Source organism: Bubalus bubalis, chromosome 2 (assembly GCF_019923935.1).
Source record: "Bubalus bubalis isolate 160015118507 breed Murrah chromosome 2, NDDB_SH_1, whole genome shotgun sequence".
NCBI lineage: Eukaryota > Metazoa > Chordata > Mammalia > Artiodactyla > Bovidae > Bubalus > Bubalus bubalis.
Window position 1 is genome coordinate 22,208,698 of NC_059158.1, and position 17,063 is coordinate 22,225,760.

Sequence of the window (17,063 nt, forward strand, 5' to 3'; positions counted from 1 at the left end):
GAGTGTAAATTCGGGTGAGAGAGGCTGAGGGTTAGTGGAACGCCCTTTGCCTTCGCGGTTCTCCCGGTGTCTTCCCTCTTCCGCCACTTGGACCCGCAGGAAATGGAGCGAAGCTCTGATCCAGACCTCTTCGGAAAGTGCCAAACACCTGCATCCGAAGCACCCAGGAAACAGTTTCCCCGAGCAGAGGCTCAGGGACAAGAAATGTCCCCCTGTAAAAGTACTCCGTGTGTAGACCGGAATCAAGTTGGAGATAAAGCTAATCAAACTTGGAAAGTCCGGTTAGCTCTGGGAAGACACTGTGCAGTTAGAGAAAGGTGGGCATGTGGGAAGAAAGATTTCCTTCAGCTGGGCCAGAACTAAATTAGGAGAAGACAGGTGTCTATGTTCTATAGAAATTAACCTCGTCTATGTCATAAGAAGCAACCCTTAAATCCAGTGATCTATTCTCAGGTTCCTTCTGAGACATTTTACTGTTCTCATACGTTGCAAACTACCGCACAATTGCACTCATTTCACACGCTAGCAATGCTCAAAATCTTAAGATGGGGAAACAGTGGAAACAATGACAGACTTTATTTTCTTGTGCTCCAAAATCACTGCAGATAGTGACTGAAGCCATGAAATTAAAAAACGCCCCTTGGAAGAAAAGCTATGACCAACATAGACAGCCTGTTAAAAAGCAGAGGCATTACTTTGCCAACAAAGGCCCATCTAGTCAAAGCTGTGGTTTTTCCAGTAGTCATGTATGGATGTGAAAGTTGGACCATAAAGAAGGCTGAGCGCTGAAGAATTGAGGCTTTTGAACTATGGTATTGGAGAATTCTCTTGAGAGTCCCTTGGACTGCAAGGAGATCAAATCAGTCAATCCTAAAGGAAATCAATCCTGAACATTGATTGGAAGGACTGATGCTGAAGCTGAAACTCCAATACTTTGGCCACCTGATGCAAAGATCTGACTCATTAGAAAAGGCCCTAATGCTGGGAAAGATTGAAGCCAAGAGGAGAAGGGGACGACAGAGGACAAGATGGTTGGACGGCATCATCAACTCAAAGCACATGAGTTTAAGCAAGCTCCAGGAGATGGTGGACAGAGAATCCTGCATGCTGGATTGCACAGCATGCTGCAGTCTACGGGGTCACAAAGAGTCAGACATGACTGAGTACCTGAACAACAATATGTAACAAAAAATTTAAATCAAGTCCTACTCTCACCAATTACAATAACTCACTGAACTATAAATATTTCATTGACTCATTATGAATTACTGTTGCTTATGCAAGACTCTATGCAGAGTACATCATGAGAAATGCTGGGCTGGAAGAAACACAAGCTGGAATCAAGATTGCCGGGAGAAATATCAATAACCTCAGATATGCAGATGACACCACCCTTATGGCAGAAAGTGAAGAGGAACTCAAAAGCCTCTTGATGAAGGTGAAAGAGGAGAGTGAAAAAGTTGGCTTAAAACTCAACATTCAGAAAACGAAGATCATGGCATCTGGTCCCACCACTTCATGGGAAATAAATGGGGAAACAGTGGAAACAGTGTCAGACTTTATTTTTCTGGGCTCCAAAATCACTGCAGATGGTGATTGCAGCCATGAAATTAAAAGATGCTTACTCCTTGGAAGGAAACTTACGACCAACCTAGATAGCATATTGAAAAGCAGAGACATTACTTTGCCAACAAAGGTCCGTCTAGTCAAGGCTATGGTTTTTCCTGTGGTCATGTATGGATGTGAGAGTTGGACTGTGAAGAAAGCTGAACGCCGAAGAATTGATGCTTTTGAACTGTGGTGTTGGAGAAGACTCTTGAGAGTCCCTTGGACTGCAAGGAGATCCAACCAGTCCATTCTGAAGGAGATCAGCCTTGAGATTTCTTTGGAAGGAATGATGCTAAAGCTGAAACTCCAGTACTTTGGCCACCTCATGCGAAGAGATGACTCATTGGAAAAGACTCTGATGCTGGGAGGGATTGGGGGCAGGAGGAGAAGGGGATGACAGACGATGAGATGGCTGGATGGCATCACTGACTCGATGGACGTGAGTCTAAGTGAACTCCAGGAGTTGGTGATGGACAGGGAGGCCTGGCGTGCTACAATTCATGGGGTCGCAAAGAGTCAGACAAGACTGAGCGACTGAACTGAACTGATGCAAGACTCTGTAACAAATTAAGATTACTAAGTTTATGAAAACAGATTCTTTTGGTTCCCACTATGGACACTTGAGTGTACCTCCACGTATATGATCTGTGATGATGCTAATTACAGGGGGAAATAACATTTCTGCTTGGGGTGGTGCCTTAGCAGGCATGCTCCTGTTTTCTTTCCACCTTGTTGATGCTAATATGATCAAAAGTACCCCCCTAAAATATTCTCTCTCTTCTGAATTGACCTAATGGCCTTCCCCATGTAGGAAGTTTCTAACTGCAGCCCCTCCAGCCTCTCCCATTTCTAGCCTGTGGTTCTCAGATATCTACAGCAGTGACATAGAAACCCAAATAGACACCTTCCTGGAAATGACATAACAAAAGGGAGAACCACTTCATCTCAAACACTGACAGAGAATTTAATGATGTAATCATTATGGTCATATCTAGCATCAAGGACTCATTTGTTGTAGCTCAAATTCAGTAACTCACATGTTATTCAAAGTCTGTAAATTACAAGTAATGAAAAATACCTGGCTGGAGGACCCAGGACTCAAGAGAAAGCCAATTAACAACTTCTATAGGGAGGCAGAATCAGTAACAGATACACCAGAGACTGGGAGAACACATGAATACTTCTGTGGGAATCTTACCTGCTGTTGGTCTCCCATCCCTTCAGGAAGCTGAAGGAATCCTTGTGGATATTAACAAGAACTACCTACTTGACCAAAATTGTGTCAAGCTTCTCTGAGTCCTCTTACAAACCATCCTTGGCCTTCCCAGCATTTGGGCAAGAATCTTGCTTAGCCAGTTTATCTAGAATCCCCCTCAGCATCCTTGATATCCAATCAAGCTCCCCTTCTCCACTCTTGATATTTAATCAAATTCTTTTTAGTAATTTCCATCTAATGACTCCTTACTCTGCCCCTTTGGCTATAAATCCTCAGCTGCTCTCTTGTATTTTAGATTGAGTTCAATCTTCCCTACTGCAACAGTCTTAAATAAAGTCTTCCTTGCCCATCTTCCTTCCTTCCTTAACTTCATCTAGTGCAATTTTTCTTTGACAGTTGCCTCAGAGAACTTATAGACATATCCTAGGAAAATTGCTTTTTCAGAAAAAAGATTTAATTCAGGATTTGAAAATACGATCAACATAGAGAATGTGTCCATTGTAGAGGACTGAATAGATTAAAGATAGCCAATTTCCTGAGGATATGAAACAAAATTTTTAATTTTTCCAAGATATGAGAATGTGACTTGGAACCCTGATGGCAGGAGCAGCTTTCCTCGGCTGAATATTTACAGAAATAAAGAGAATTCTGGCTGATTAAATGTAATACATATATACCTCAACCAGATACAAGGCTTTAAGATCAACATGAGAAACATCTGGGTGCTTTATTAAATTACAGATTCTAGAGCACATTCCCTGACATCATAATTTAATAGGTCAAGAGTGAAGCCCAGAATTCTTCATTCGCTACACACACTTGAAGCAGCCTAGAAATCATACTTCAAATTGTTCTCACCTTTAAAAAAATCAAAATTCAAATTAATTAAAGCAAGGAATATTCTATTTTTACAAGTGTAACAAATATTTTGTTGTAATGAGAGAAATGAAAATTAAATTACACTGCAATATCACTTCCACCTACTAAAATGACAGAGAAACCAAAGTTGGCAACATAGCATATTGGGGAGGGTGAGGGCAGCAAGGACCTCAGTCATTACTGTCTGGAGTGTAGATTAATAAAATTCCTTTACAGAGCAATTTGGAAGTATGTGTAAATATTTCAAAAGCATATATGCTAGGGCATAGCAAATGCCTTTTTAAAAATTTAATCTTACAGTGTTACAAATACACACAATTTTACATGTATAAGAATAATATAAATATCTATATATAATATTATATATTATTATATATAAATGTACAAAGTTATTCATTTTAGCACAGCTTATAAAAACAAAAGATGGGGATGGGGAACCTAAATGTCCAATAGAGGTCTGGTTAAGTAATATACAGTAACCCATATGTTGAAATATCATACATCCTTGGAAAAGAATAAACTGTTACTTTTTGTGATGATATGGAAACCTCTCCAAGATATATTGATTAAGGGAAAGAGGAAAGGCACAGACTAGTGTGCATAGTATGTTATCATTTGTGTTATCTGAGATAAAAAGCTATATTTATTTCATGTGGTATATGTTCATATATGCTTAATATGATTCTGGAAGAGATAAAATGGCTATTTGTGGGGAATGTAATTAGGTGGTTGGAAAATAAGAATGAATGCATAATTTTGCTGTATAGGTTTACATATATGTATACTTGTATATTTAAAATATTTTAATAATTCTAAGTTAAACTGTATTTCATATATAAAAATTAAATAAAATGATTTTATAAAATAATATAATATTTTAATATATGTATAAAAATACTTTCCCCCAAAGTTCTGACAAGATGGAGATGGAGATCACAAGAGAAGCTACACAATACTGACTTTCTTCTCTGTTTTGCTAATGGAGGAATCCTTGGATCTAACAGGAAATATTCTACTGGATGTATTTTCAGTTTTGTCTCTAAGCAGGTGCATACTCTCTTCATTAAAGCAAGAGATCCTTAGTAATGGTTAAGTAGTCTATTGGAGAGGGAGACAGTTAAAATTAGCAAACTTTGTGAAATATTGCAGTACAGCTAAAAATAGGCTGAAAATTTCCTACAAGTACAACATATAATAATTTATTGTGTATACTTTTGTGGATGATTTTAGGCAATGTTTTTCTATATTCCTCAGTTAGCTACTCTTCCTCAAAAAGGTCCCTTGAGGAAGTTCCATTTCAGATGATGACAAACACCATTCACATGGCAACTAGAAAGCTACTTACTAACACTGTTCTCACACAGCAGTTGTTCTGAAGGGACCAAAGAAGTCCAAAGAGAGCCTCACGACGAGGGTGGGATTCGAACCCACGCGTGCAGAGCACAATGGATTAGCAGTCCATCGCCTTAACCACTCGGCCACCTCGTCTACTGATAACAGAGTAAAATCATGCCTTCATCATTGCAGTTCTACTCTGGAGCACTGTATCAAATTGCCTTTTTTTTTTCTCTCTTGGTTTAATCCTGAATCGACTCTTGTGATCAGATTTTTAAGAAACATTTCACAGCAACCATAAAACTGAAAATGACGCTTAGAATGGTCCAGTTACTTGGCATATACAAAATGACCAGGTAAAACCAGTACACTTCGGTGCTTAAACACCTAGATCCTTGTTGAACACATGAATAAATGAACATAGCCAGGATTTCAACCCTGATTTGTTGTCATGGCTCCAGTCATCTGCCATGTTTTCTCCCAGAGACTAGGGTCCCTCGGCCGCTGCACTCGGCAGTCGAAGGGCCGATTTACCTTCATCCTGATTAGAACATGTCCCAGGATACCTGTTTTCTGGAAAAGAACTAGAAACAATAAAGTTTGTCTCTGTGATTCTTATGTTTGCTTCTGAAATATACGGGACTGATAAAAAGTCGCCTTCATTTCTGCCTTGTTACCTTCTCTGGGGCTTGGCATTCATCAATCTGTGACATACAGCAACCAGTGAAAAGGTGGTTGGACAAAAGTAGAAAAACGCAAGCGTCTTGCTGGGCCGTTTTGGTTATAGAGTAGATTGGAGTCTCAGAGTGTGCGATTGATTTACCGCGGCTGCCACAAACTCGGAGAAGGGCCAGGAAGGGAAATCCTTGCTGCTGTAGGAGCCAGGATGCCTGCCTACTGGTTGTGGTTCTGTCCCACTCACCATGTGGCCTTGGGCAGGCCACTTCACCAGTTTCATATCCACTATCTCTGTCTCATCTCCACAATTCTCCTCTTTCTCCGGCAGGAGGAAGTTGAACTTGACAACTTCAAATAAACCAAGTATCAAGAAAGGCTTCCACTCATTAGGGTTCAACTTCTTTTCTATATTTAGTGCAGAATTTTGGAGATAAATTTGAAAAGACTCTCACATGCCAAAATGCTGTAGCTCTTCCTTCTCATGAAATCTCTGCTTTGGATCTTAACTTATGGCAAGAGTTATGCTTTATTTTCCTTCTTATGCTCCTTTACTGAATTTCATAGAATCTTCAACATACAACATACTCTGAACAAATTCTGTCTTACTACAGGTTTTGGCCCTTAAGGAGAAGGTCAGTTTCAGTTCCTCCACCTCTCTGCTCTTCTGGTACTAAATATTCACGCCCACAGTTGTATTTCTGTTGCTACCTGGTTTCAGGATAACCTCTCCTCTGCTGATCCAGGTGAAGAAGGCAATGGACTCCACTCCAGTACTCTTGCCTGGAAAATCCCATGGACGGAGGAGCCTGGTAGGCTGCAGTCCATGGGGTCGCTAGAAGTCGGACACGACTGAGCGACTTCACTTTCACTTTTCACTTTCATGCATTGGAGGAGGAAATGGCAACTCACTCCAGTGTTCTTGCCTGGAGAATCCCAGGGACGGGAAGTCTGGTTGGCTGCCGTCTATGGGGTTGCACAGAGTCGGACACTACTGAAGCGACTTAGCAGCAGCAGCAGCAGCTGATCCAGGCCAGCTTTCTGTAATTCGTGCTCTCAAAGTCTCCAGCTCTCAGCCACTCTAGGTAAGACTCCCACAACTAGAGCTCTATGACTAATCACCCTAACCTGCTCCCCATGCAAAAGCCAATAAAGAGGCAAGGTTGGAGGAAAGGAAAGTTTTGAACGCCAGCAAAGAGTAGGGTTACGGTCTCCTGCCCAAAGGCCAACTCCTCACCACTCACAACCAGTGGGCAAGAGGTTTTATAGACAGAGGGAAGGGGCTACATGCAGAAGCAGCACAGTCAGCTCTGACAGTCATCTTGGAATTGGTCATCAGTGGTTTGATCAGCATCATCTTAATTGTTTTAAGTACAGCTCATGTTTAGTTCCAGGGCCAGTTTGTTCCCGTTTCCTTGAAGCCAATTCTAGGAACTCTGGAAGCTTATGTCATGACTGTAGTCTGGTCATCATGTAGTTAACCTCTCCACCTGTTGGGGGTTTCAGTATCTACAGCTCACAGGATATGGCTCAGAATATTATCTATAGCCCTTGAGAGGAAACTAGGAGTGCAGTTGCTCAGTCTTGTCTGACTCTTTGTGACCTCATGGACTGTAACCTTCCAGGCTCCTCTGTCCATGGAATTCTCCAGGCAAAAATACTGGGGTAGTTTGCCATTCCCTTCTCCCCGGGATCTTCCTGACCCAGGGATTAAGGTCCTTTTAATGACTGCTACTGCTGCTGCTGCTAAGTCGCTTCAGTCGTGTCCGACTCTGTGCAACCCCATAGACGGCAGCCCACCAGGCTTCCCCGTCCCTGGGATTCTCCAGGCAAGAACACTGGAGTGGGTTGCCATTTCCTTCTCCAATGCATGAAAGTGAAAAGTGAAAGTGAAGTTGCTCAGTCGTGTCCAACTCTAGCGACCCCATGGACTGCAGCCTACCAGGCTCCTGATAATTATTATTTAGTCTTGTTGGACTCTTTTCCTTTGTTTCTGCTTTTTTTTTCACTTCTCTAAACTTACTCTTTGGCTAAAGATTTTCCACAGACAAAAGGCAGGCGAGGACATAGGGGACAAAGGCTATAGGGTCTTGTTTTGTTTCAAAGATGTATTACAGCTTACTTTCAAATGGGAGAGAGAGGAAGCAAATGATAAATCAAATGGGGTAAAATAGTAACAGTCACTAATTCTAGATAAAAGGTATATGGTTATTTGGGGGGTATTGTTTCTTTTTTTTTTCAAATTTTTAATTAGTTTGAAATTGTTTCAGAGGGAGAGAAACTGCGCTGGACGTGCGCGAGAAATCGAAGGCTGTGAATTGGGGCCGGGCTCACTCTTTAAGATATAGGAGACTCCCCCCTTTCCTAAATCATCTGAGGTACTAATAATTCTTGATAGCTCCCTGATTCCTAAAGGGCTGGTCGCAGATAAACAGAAGCCAGTCCTGCCTTGCCTGCTTACCTTTTGTTCTAAGCAACAGCCCAGCCCAGCCTACCCTCGGCCAAGCTCGGCAAAGCAGGAGGACGCCAGAGATTTGCACGAGGTAAATGTTGCTCCTTTGGATGACCTGGGCGCCTACGTGATGCCAGGCACCCAAGCTCATGCTTCCAATTAGTCCTAAGCGATCCGTCCAGGACACCGTGAGCTCTCTGGGATGTTGCCTGCCATCACCACGAAACGCAGGGGATGGATATATATATATATATATTTGGCTTCCGGAAACGCGGATGATTTGAGGGTCTTTGTTCCAAGGAAGGTGGTGCTGGCGCGGATCCGCTTTGACTCCACCTCTGCTCCCTTCCCAACGCCACCTCCTCAGCGGGTACCCCAGCTGCCCAGCTACCTGCTTCGGTCTCCTGAAGCCTTACAGGAGGAAAGGGCAGGAATGGAGGTTGGAGAGTAAGAGATAACAGATAGTCTCTTTTCAGCCTCCTTCCTTTAGAATTTCATTCTGTTGTTTTCGTCTGAGGCCGCTGCGCGTCGATTTCGCAAATGGGCATTTCCTAGGCAATTTACTAAATCTTTGAGAAGCAAAGGAATTATGATTATAAATCACGAAAGGAATCCAAGGAAAACTGCTCGCAGCTGGGGGTGTAGCTCAGTGGTAGAGCGCGTGCTTAGCATGTACGAGGTCCCGGGTTCAATCCCCGGCACCTCCACCAGTTTTGAGCGGAATGTGTTTGTAATCAAGCCGCTTTTCCTTTCGTCTCGAAACCGGGTGTCTTCATTCAGTTTTCTATCTGTACTGCCTATGTGGTATCCAGTTTCTGCCCCGAGAGTGCTACTACCACCACCAGGAATGTCCAAGAGTTTTTGAAAGATAATTGGCCTAATTTATTTGGAGTTCAAGTTAAAAGCAGAAAAGAAGAAAGCAGAAAGATCAACAAGAGACTCTCACTTTCATTCACTTTCTCCTGAATTCTGAAGCGTTCTTAGAGCAAAATACACACTGGAGGTGGAATAGTAGAAAAATATCATTTATTTCTTCCTAATGAGCATCTGACTACCCCCTGCTTTCTTTCTTCTCTTGAATCACTTGATGTGGAAGCAGTGGTCCTCAGTTATAACTGCAGGGTTCTATGCATAGGGAAACAATAAAGTGTTGTCTGTCATCCTATGTGGTGCCTTCCCAGCCTAAACTGAATGACAGATTGAATGGAGACTGGCTGCTTCAATGAATTCAGACCATTGCCACTTTGCTAAGCTTGAGCGTGTGAGAGGTCAAGCATCTAAATATCTCCTGTCGAAAAAATTTCAATCAAAATAAATGACATGGGCTCATTTCAGAAATAAATTTGAGTGAAATTTATTTCACTTCTACTTTCACAACACAAATATCCCACTGTGTGTCTTAAACAACCTAATAATCAGAGCTGATTTGCTTAGACCAGACCTAGTCTGAAATACTGGCTGAATATAAGAGAGGCAAAAAAAAAAAAAAAATCAGTTGTCCCTTTTAAACGTGTTAATTTATAGGAATTAGTTTTTATTCTTGAAAATAATTCCATACAATATTTTTTAGTAAGTTTTTATGATCTGTATCACCAGTTTAAGTCCTTTCAGGTATATTTGTGGTCACATAGATTTAAGTCTTTCATGACAAAGATATCTACTGTCTTTACTATTTTAATGTTGTAATGGAGGTACTAATCAAGGCATTTAGCATAAAACAGTAATTAGAGGAGTAACTAGTAGATAGGAGGGGATAAAGCTCTCTGTTAGGATGATATACCTAAAAACAACTCCTCAAAACAGAAAAGCTACTACAAATGGACAATTTAGTAAAGAACCTGGTTGCAAAATTAATACACATACTAGTGTTCCTAGATGCAGGCTTTGGAGGATTTTGGTTATTGATTCATTGTTTTGAAAGCTGACAAATGAAGGAAAAGAATCAAGTATTTATACCACCTCTCTTATCTGGAGGGTACTTCAAGATAAGCATACGGTTGATGAGGTAAACTTTTTCTCTGTAGAATAATCACTGCTAATACATGCAGAAGGAATTATAAAATTAGATTCAACATTTTGCAACTGATACTGCTTTAATGTATCTAGGTCACAATCAGCAATGGCTGCTACAACGATGAGGTAAAATTGGATGGGGGAGCTCTAGAATGCATGAAACAGGCTGACATACCTGAAATCAATGATCAATTTCTCATCACTAAAAGTGAGACCAGTACACATCATATGCCTCTTTCTCTAATAAATATTTGTATTATTTATTTGTAAAAAAAAAAGGTCCAAAATTGAAAGTTAAAAATTTAGTTCTCAATATATATTTATGCTTTATATTTTATATGAAATACATTTTAATTTTTATTTTCATCAAAGAATGGCTTGTATTTCTTTTTTAAAAAGTTTTAATTGAGATAATTAGCATAAAACACGATATTAGTTTTGGTTATATATGGCTTCTGTTTCTTGAAAATCACTGTCAAGTATAGTTTTCTTTCAGCTTCATTGAGGTATAATTGACAAAATTGTAATTATACAATTACAAATTGTAAAGTTGTAAAATATATTTAAAGTGTAAAACCTGATGATATACATACAATTTTCTTAATAGGGAAGACAGAAGGTTTGTATTGTTATTGTTTCTTATAAAATTTGTTCATGTCAGTAATCACTATGAAAGAGTGGAATAAAAAAAAATACGTCATAAAAACGTAACAATGACTTTTGGTCTACTAATAGGACAACTAGAGTGGAGCAAATATGGAAGACTAGTTTATGAATGTAGCTTTTTTCCCTTCAAAACCAGCTTCCATAATTGAAGAAATGTTCTAACCTCCCTTGAGAATTCACTCTGCCTGTGCTAATGTCTTTCGTATGGTATATATTATTTAAAAGCAACTTTTCTTGATATATTGGAGCTACAATCCTTATTAAGCAGGGGTGGAGGGGCTTTGAGGAATACTTTCCCCATAACTCAATACACTTAACTTTAAAAGATTCCATTATGTATGCTTCAATATTAATCCTTACAAGGATTAAACAGTGAGAAGTCAGCTGAAACCGTAGTTCAGCTAAAGTGGAGATGCCGGGGATCGAACCCGGGGCCTCATACATGCAAAGCATGCGCTCTACCACTGAGCTACATCCCCACAACTGAAAAGGGAATTTTTTCCGTTGTTGACCAATAGTGAATACGGTTTATGGCTAGACGTTCTGTGCGCTCCTTCAACCTACACTCGTAGAAACATAATCAGGTAGATTTACTAAATACTTATTAAATAATACCATCCATAAATTCCCTGTACTTTCCCCTTAATATTCTTAGAATTTATCACGACTAATCACGTAGATTTGTTATTTGACTAGATGTTTCCTTCTCTAGCAAGATAGCTTCAATAGGGCAGAGCCTGTACTGTTTTCTCTCGTAACTCTGTATCAAGCCCTTAGCATAGAGCCTTGCAGATAGCGGCCACTCAATAAAGAGCTGTGAGAAATAAATTACAGGCATGTTCTGTTCAGGATGTATGTTACAGAACAGAGAATCTTCCATTGAAGTGTGTGTGGGAGAGGAGGATTCACAAATATATATACAAATGATTTCAGTATGACAAGTCCTCTGGCAAGGAAATGCTTATGTAACTATAGTGGCAGACACAAAGTATACCACATTCTTGGCCAGAAATTGATGGCTTCAGGAGTCTTCAAAGACAAGACTTGGCCAAGAGTTGTACTTGAGGATCAATTTGGCCTTGCAGGATAAGTGGCTGTTCTCACACTTCCACCATAGTTCTAGGCGCTAGTGGAGTATGAAGCCCAAAGTGCCCAGCAGCAATTTGCTCAGGCTTGTGGTGGGACTATGTTGGCCAACAGGCCTAAGGCAAGAGTTGCAGGTCTGAGATGCATTAGCTGGTTTTATTGAATTTACCCTTGGCAAACAGCCACAGAAAAATGAGATCCAGTTTGTCAATGGATGGGACAGCCCCAGCCTCTCAGTGACACTGAGATATGGATAGTGGACAAGGTGCTGACACAGGGTATTTGATAATTCTGCTGGAGACTGGATGGGTTAGAGCTAACATTGTGGACTTCCAAGCTTCAGAACTGCCTCTCTCTGGTGCAGATGGTCACTGTGCTTGTTGGAGCAAATCGTTGAGCATTTTTCAGAATTGTTCACAGTCACACCTGCCAAAATCTGTCCTCCTGTTTTCACCAACAAAAACATAGTTCTTGCTCTCTTTCAGAGGTTTACTTTCAGCATTCAGAGCGCATATTAGGCAGACGAACATTCCTTGCCAGGCCTGTCTACGAATCAGCTTAGGTTGCTCCATTGACTTTCTGGTGTTACTCCTAGCATTTGGAGCTAGGTCACATCTCCAACTGTATCCCTCCTGCCTCTCAACCCTGCTCTTTCCTGCCTTGACTACTGTGCAGGGCATGGGCACAATTCCTCAGCTTCCATCCCACTCTTTCCTCTTGTTGCAGGTTCCTCGGCTTCACCTGGTTTACCTCCCCACGGAGGCCGCTTGGCTACCATTGGAACAAGTCTTGTTCTGTCCCAGTCAAGGTGTTCCCGGGGCCTCTGGAGCACTGGAAATCTGGGAAATACCCAGTGCAGTGATAGTGCCCTACCTCTTCCCCAAATTCCTCTGGGTCCAGCTGTGTTGGCAAGAAGGGAGGGTAGGATAACCTACACTTTCCAAGACCTTGGGAAGGTCCCAAGCAATGTGTTCACCTTGTACATTTGAAAAATTTGCATCCATAAGATTTTGCCATAATCAAGTTTCGATTCCAAAAAGGGAGACTGATACACCGGCTGCCACATTCAAAGAGGCAGCAGGCGTGCAAATGATCCACTTCCCACCCAGGCAAGCACTGAGGAAATTGTGTGTTGGGTAACTCAGGAAGTGTGTCAGGGCCCCAGTATGGAAAGAATGGACACACTTGTGGCTCTTATTCCACTCCTTGGAGAATGGTGGTGCCAGGCCATTTTTAGTGGTAGAGTGATTTTTCCAGTGAATTGCAATAAGGAACAAGCCTCAGATGTGGTAACTATTACACTATTGCCTAACAGTCAATGTTCCCAAATTCTTAGAGGACCATCCTCCCAGACTTGAGCAGTGCCAGGTCGAAATGCCTGAAGGGTTCCACCTGCGGACTGCATTGACCAGCTCAGAAGGTGCTAACCTTTGTGCTTTTGAATCCAGTTTGTGATGAGTATCAGGGATTCCAATTACTCCCCACAAAAGAGGAATTCTTTGTAATTTTGGTCAAAAACTGAGTGATTTAGACCTTGTCCCTTGTTTCTGATCTATTGGAGGCTGAATAGTTGAGTGAAGAAGTGTTGTTGCGGTCCCTTCCTTATTTCTTTCCTTTGTCCCTTGTTTCGATTGGTAGTAGAGCTTGTTCTCACGCATGAGATTTGGGTTCAATCTCTGGTGTGTCCAGTTGTGTCCCATTGCAAAATAGTCTTTACCTGTAGATGTGTTTTATTTAGGCTTTTTGCTTTTCTTAACCTATTCTTACTCATCTTAACTTTCTCTCTCCTCTTCCTATAGCTAGTGGCTATATTCTTTAATGTTCAGAGGCTTTCAAATATCAAGAGAAATTTTCTGCTGTTTGTAATTAGTATACAACTCATTCATTTTTAAAAATTAATACTTCAGGATATTCACATACTATTTTCATAATATATAAGAAGCTAAGTTAAAAAATTTAGATACCCCATACACATTTAAACATTTAGCATCTAGCTATAAAAATTCATGCCTAATATGTTAAATTGTTTTATCTGTAAATGTTTTCAAATTTTTTCTCTCATTTTATTACAATGAAGTTTAACAGTACAGAAAAGTTACATGACCTTTGTGGATCTATTTTATCTTTAAATGTTGGAAACACCTTACTACTGTGTTATTGTCATAGTATAGTAATGAAGCCGGAGAAGGCGATGGCACCCCACTCCAGTACTCTTGCCTGGAAAGTCCCATGGACGGAGGAGCCTGGTAGGCTGCAGTCCATGGGGTCGCTAGGAGTCGGACACGACTGAGCGACTTCACTTTCACTTTCATGCATTGGAGAAGAAAATGGCAACCCACTCCAGTGTTCTTGCCTGGAGAATCCCAGGGACGGGGGAGCCTGATGGCCTGCCGTCTATGGGGTCGCACAGAGTCGGACACGACTGAAGCGACTTAGCAGCAGCAGCAGTAATGAAGCATTCATCAATACCTCACAACAGTGCTTCTCAACCTTTAGCATACATCAAAATCACCTCTAGGGTTTTTAACATAGATTATTAACTCTGGACCCACATTCCCAGAGTTCCTGACTCATGGGTCTGTGGTGGAGTCTTAGAATTTGTATTCTTAGCAAGATCCCAGAAGATATGGTTGCTGCTGGTCCAAAGACCACACTTTGAGAACCACTGTCTCACAATGAAATGTTTCTAAAGTGTTGTAGCCTAGATTTACATTTGAATCTTCAGCATCTTTCTTACAATTTTTTATTTCATAGGATATAGGTAGGTTTCCTCACCCAATCTACTGAGTAGGATTTTCCTTCTTGGACCAGGCTGAGATTTATATGCATACTGACTGTGGATAATTCCACGCCTAGAACCTGAGATCGAAAGCAGCCTGCAGGGTGGCTGTCTCACAGTTCTTCCCCAGATTACAGTTTGGCTTTGTACTTTGCTGTGTTGTTGCTATTTAGTCACTAAGTCATGTCTGACTCTTTTACAATCCCATGGACTGTAGCCCTCCAGGCTCCTCGGCCATGGGATTTCCCAGTAGTGGGTTGCTATTTCCTTTTCCTTTGTACTACAACAAGAAATGTCCCAGTGCTTTGCTGTAGTCATCTATGGTTCTTTTTTTTTTTTAATATCAGTCTTTCCAAAAGGCCCTTGATCTGAATAACTTTTATGCATGGTCCTGCTGGGGTAAAAGCCAATTTTACAGTTGCTTGTTTTAAACCGGGCCTTGTCAGATTCAAGAGAATCTGAAGGCTTTAATGAGATTGATTTACATAAAACATCTTTCCGACATTTAAGTCCTCTAAAATACTTGCACAACAACGTAAAATACACGTACATTTTTTTATGTGGAAAGTTGACCGCATATATTCATAAAGAAAAGTACCTGGGGGCCACACTAAGTTCACAGGTTTGGGGATGTAGTTCAGTGGTAGAGCGCCTGCTTTGCATGCATGAGGCCCCGGGTTCGATCCCCGGCATCTCCAGTCTGTTACTCAGTATTTACTCGGTCGTGTTCTTACACTTTGGATAAACAGACAAAGTCGTTCTTCGCGTTTTGGATATTTCTGAGCAATTTAAAGTTTAAGCGATACTCTGCTGAAAAAAATGTACCTTGCTTCGATTGCCAAGGTCCCATCGGACTGATTCTATAACTCTTTTGGAGGAGGTGAGAAGTGGGAGGGGTCAGAGAGCAAATCAGCCTGAGGCAAAGACTAAGTTGGTTTCCACTCCCGTCTTTTTTTCCCAAAAAACTCTTTGACCTTTGTCACAAGAGCTTCTGTCTTAGTAGCTCATAAACAAACATTTTATTTCTCATTCCATTTTAAAAGAGATCATAAAAGTACACTACTGGTATCAGTTCAGTTTAGTCGCTCAGTCGTGTCGGACTCTTTGCGACCCCGTGGGACTGCAGCACGCTAGGCTTCCTTGTCCATCACCATCTCCTGGAGCTTGCTCAAACTCATGTCCATGGAGTCGGTGATGCCATACAATCATCTCATCCTCTGTCATCCCCTTCTCCTCCTGCCTTCAATCTTTCCCATCATCAGGGTCTTTTCAAATGAGTCAGTTCTTCACATCAGTATTGACGTTTCAGCTTCAACATCAGTCCTTCCAATGAATATTCAGGGTTGATTTCCTTTAGGATTGACTGGTTGGATCTCCTTGCAGTCCAAGGGACTCTCAAGAGTCTCCTTCAACACCACAGTTCAAAAGCATCAGTTCTTCAGTGCTCAGCTTCCTTTATAGTCCAACTCTCACATCCATACATGACTACTGGAAAAACCACAACTTTGACTAGATGGACCTTTGTTGGCAAAATAATGTCTCTGCTTTTTAATATGCTGTCTAGACTGGTCATAACTTTTCTTCCAAGGAACAAGAGTCTTTTAATTTCATGGCTGCAGTCACCATCTGCAGTGATTTTGAAGCCCCCCCCAAACATGCCCCCCTCCCCCCCCCCCGCCAAAAAAAAAGCCTGTCAGTGTTTCCACTGTTTCCCCTTCTATTTGCCGTGAAGTGATGGGACCAGATGCCATGATCTTCGTTTTCTGAATCCTTGAGTTTTAAGCCAACTTTTTCACTCTCTTCTTTCATTTTCATCAAGAGGCTCTTTAGTTCTATGAATGAAGCAGGGCAAAAGCTAATAGAGTTTTGCCAAGAAAATGCACTGGTCATAGAAAACACTGTCTTCCAACAACACAAGAGAAGACTCTACACATGGACATCACCAGATGGTCAATACTGAAATCAGATTGATTATATTATTTACAGCCAAAGATGGAGAAGCTCTATACAGTCAGCAAAAACAAGACTGGGGGCTGACTGTGGCTCAGATCATGAACTCCTTATTGCCAAATTCAGACTTAAATTGAAGAAAGTAGGGAAAACCACTAGACCATTCAGGTATGACCTAAATCAAATCCCTTATGATTATACAGTTGAAGTGAGACATAGATTCAAGGGATTAGATCTGATAGAGTTCCTGAAGTAATACGGACAGAGGTTCGTGACATTGTACAGGAGACAGGGATCAAGACCATCCTCAAGAAAAAGAAATGCAAAAAGGCAAAATGGTTGTCTGAGGAGGCCTTACAAATAGCTGTGAAAAGAAGAGAAGCAAAAGGCAAAGGAGAAAAGGA

The 17,063-nt window shown here is 41.2% G+C and overlaps 4 non-coding genes across 4 annotated transcripts; 2 read left to right on the plus strand and 2 right to left on the minus strand.

The window, feature by feature from the left end:
• Positions 1 to 5,109: 5,109 nt before the first annotated feature.
• On the minus strand, positions 5,110 to 5,191 carry TRNAS-GCU. Its single transcript has one exon. It is a non-coding gene; the product is annotated as a tRNA-Ser (tRNA).
• Positions 5,192 to 8,800: 3,609 nt separating this feature from the next.
• Positions 8,801 to 8,872, plus strand: TRNAA-AGC. Its single transcript has one exon. It is a non-coding gene; the product is annotated as a tRNA-Ala (tRNA).
• A 2,379-nt stretch (positions 8,873 to 11,251) lies between these two features.
• On the minus strand, positions 11,252 to 11,323 carry TRNAA-UGC. Its single transcript has one exon. It is a non-coding gene; the product is annotated as a tRNA-Ala (tRNA).
• A 4,012-nt stretch (positions 11,324 to 15,335) lies between these two features.
• On the plus strand, positions 15,336 to 15,407 carry TRNAA-UGC. Its single transcript has one exon. It is a non-coding gene; the product is annotated as a tRNA-Ala (tRNA).
• Positions 15,408 to 17,063: the final 1,656 nt, after the last annotated feature.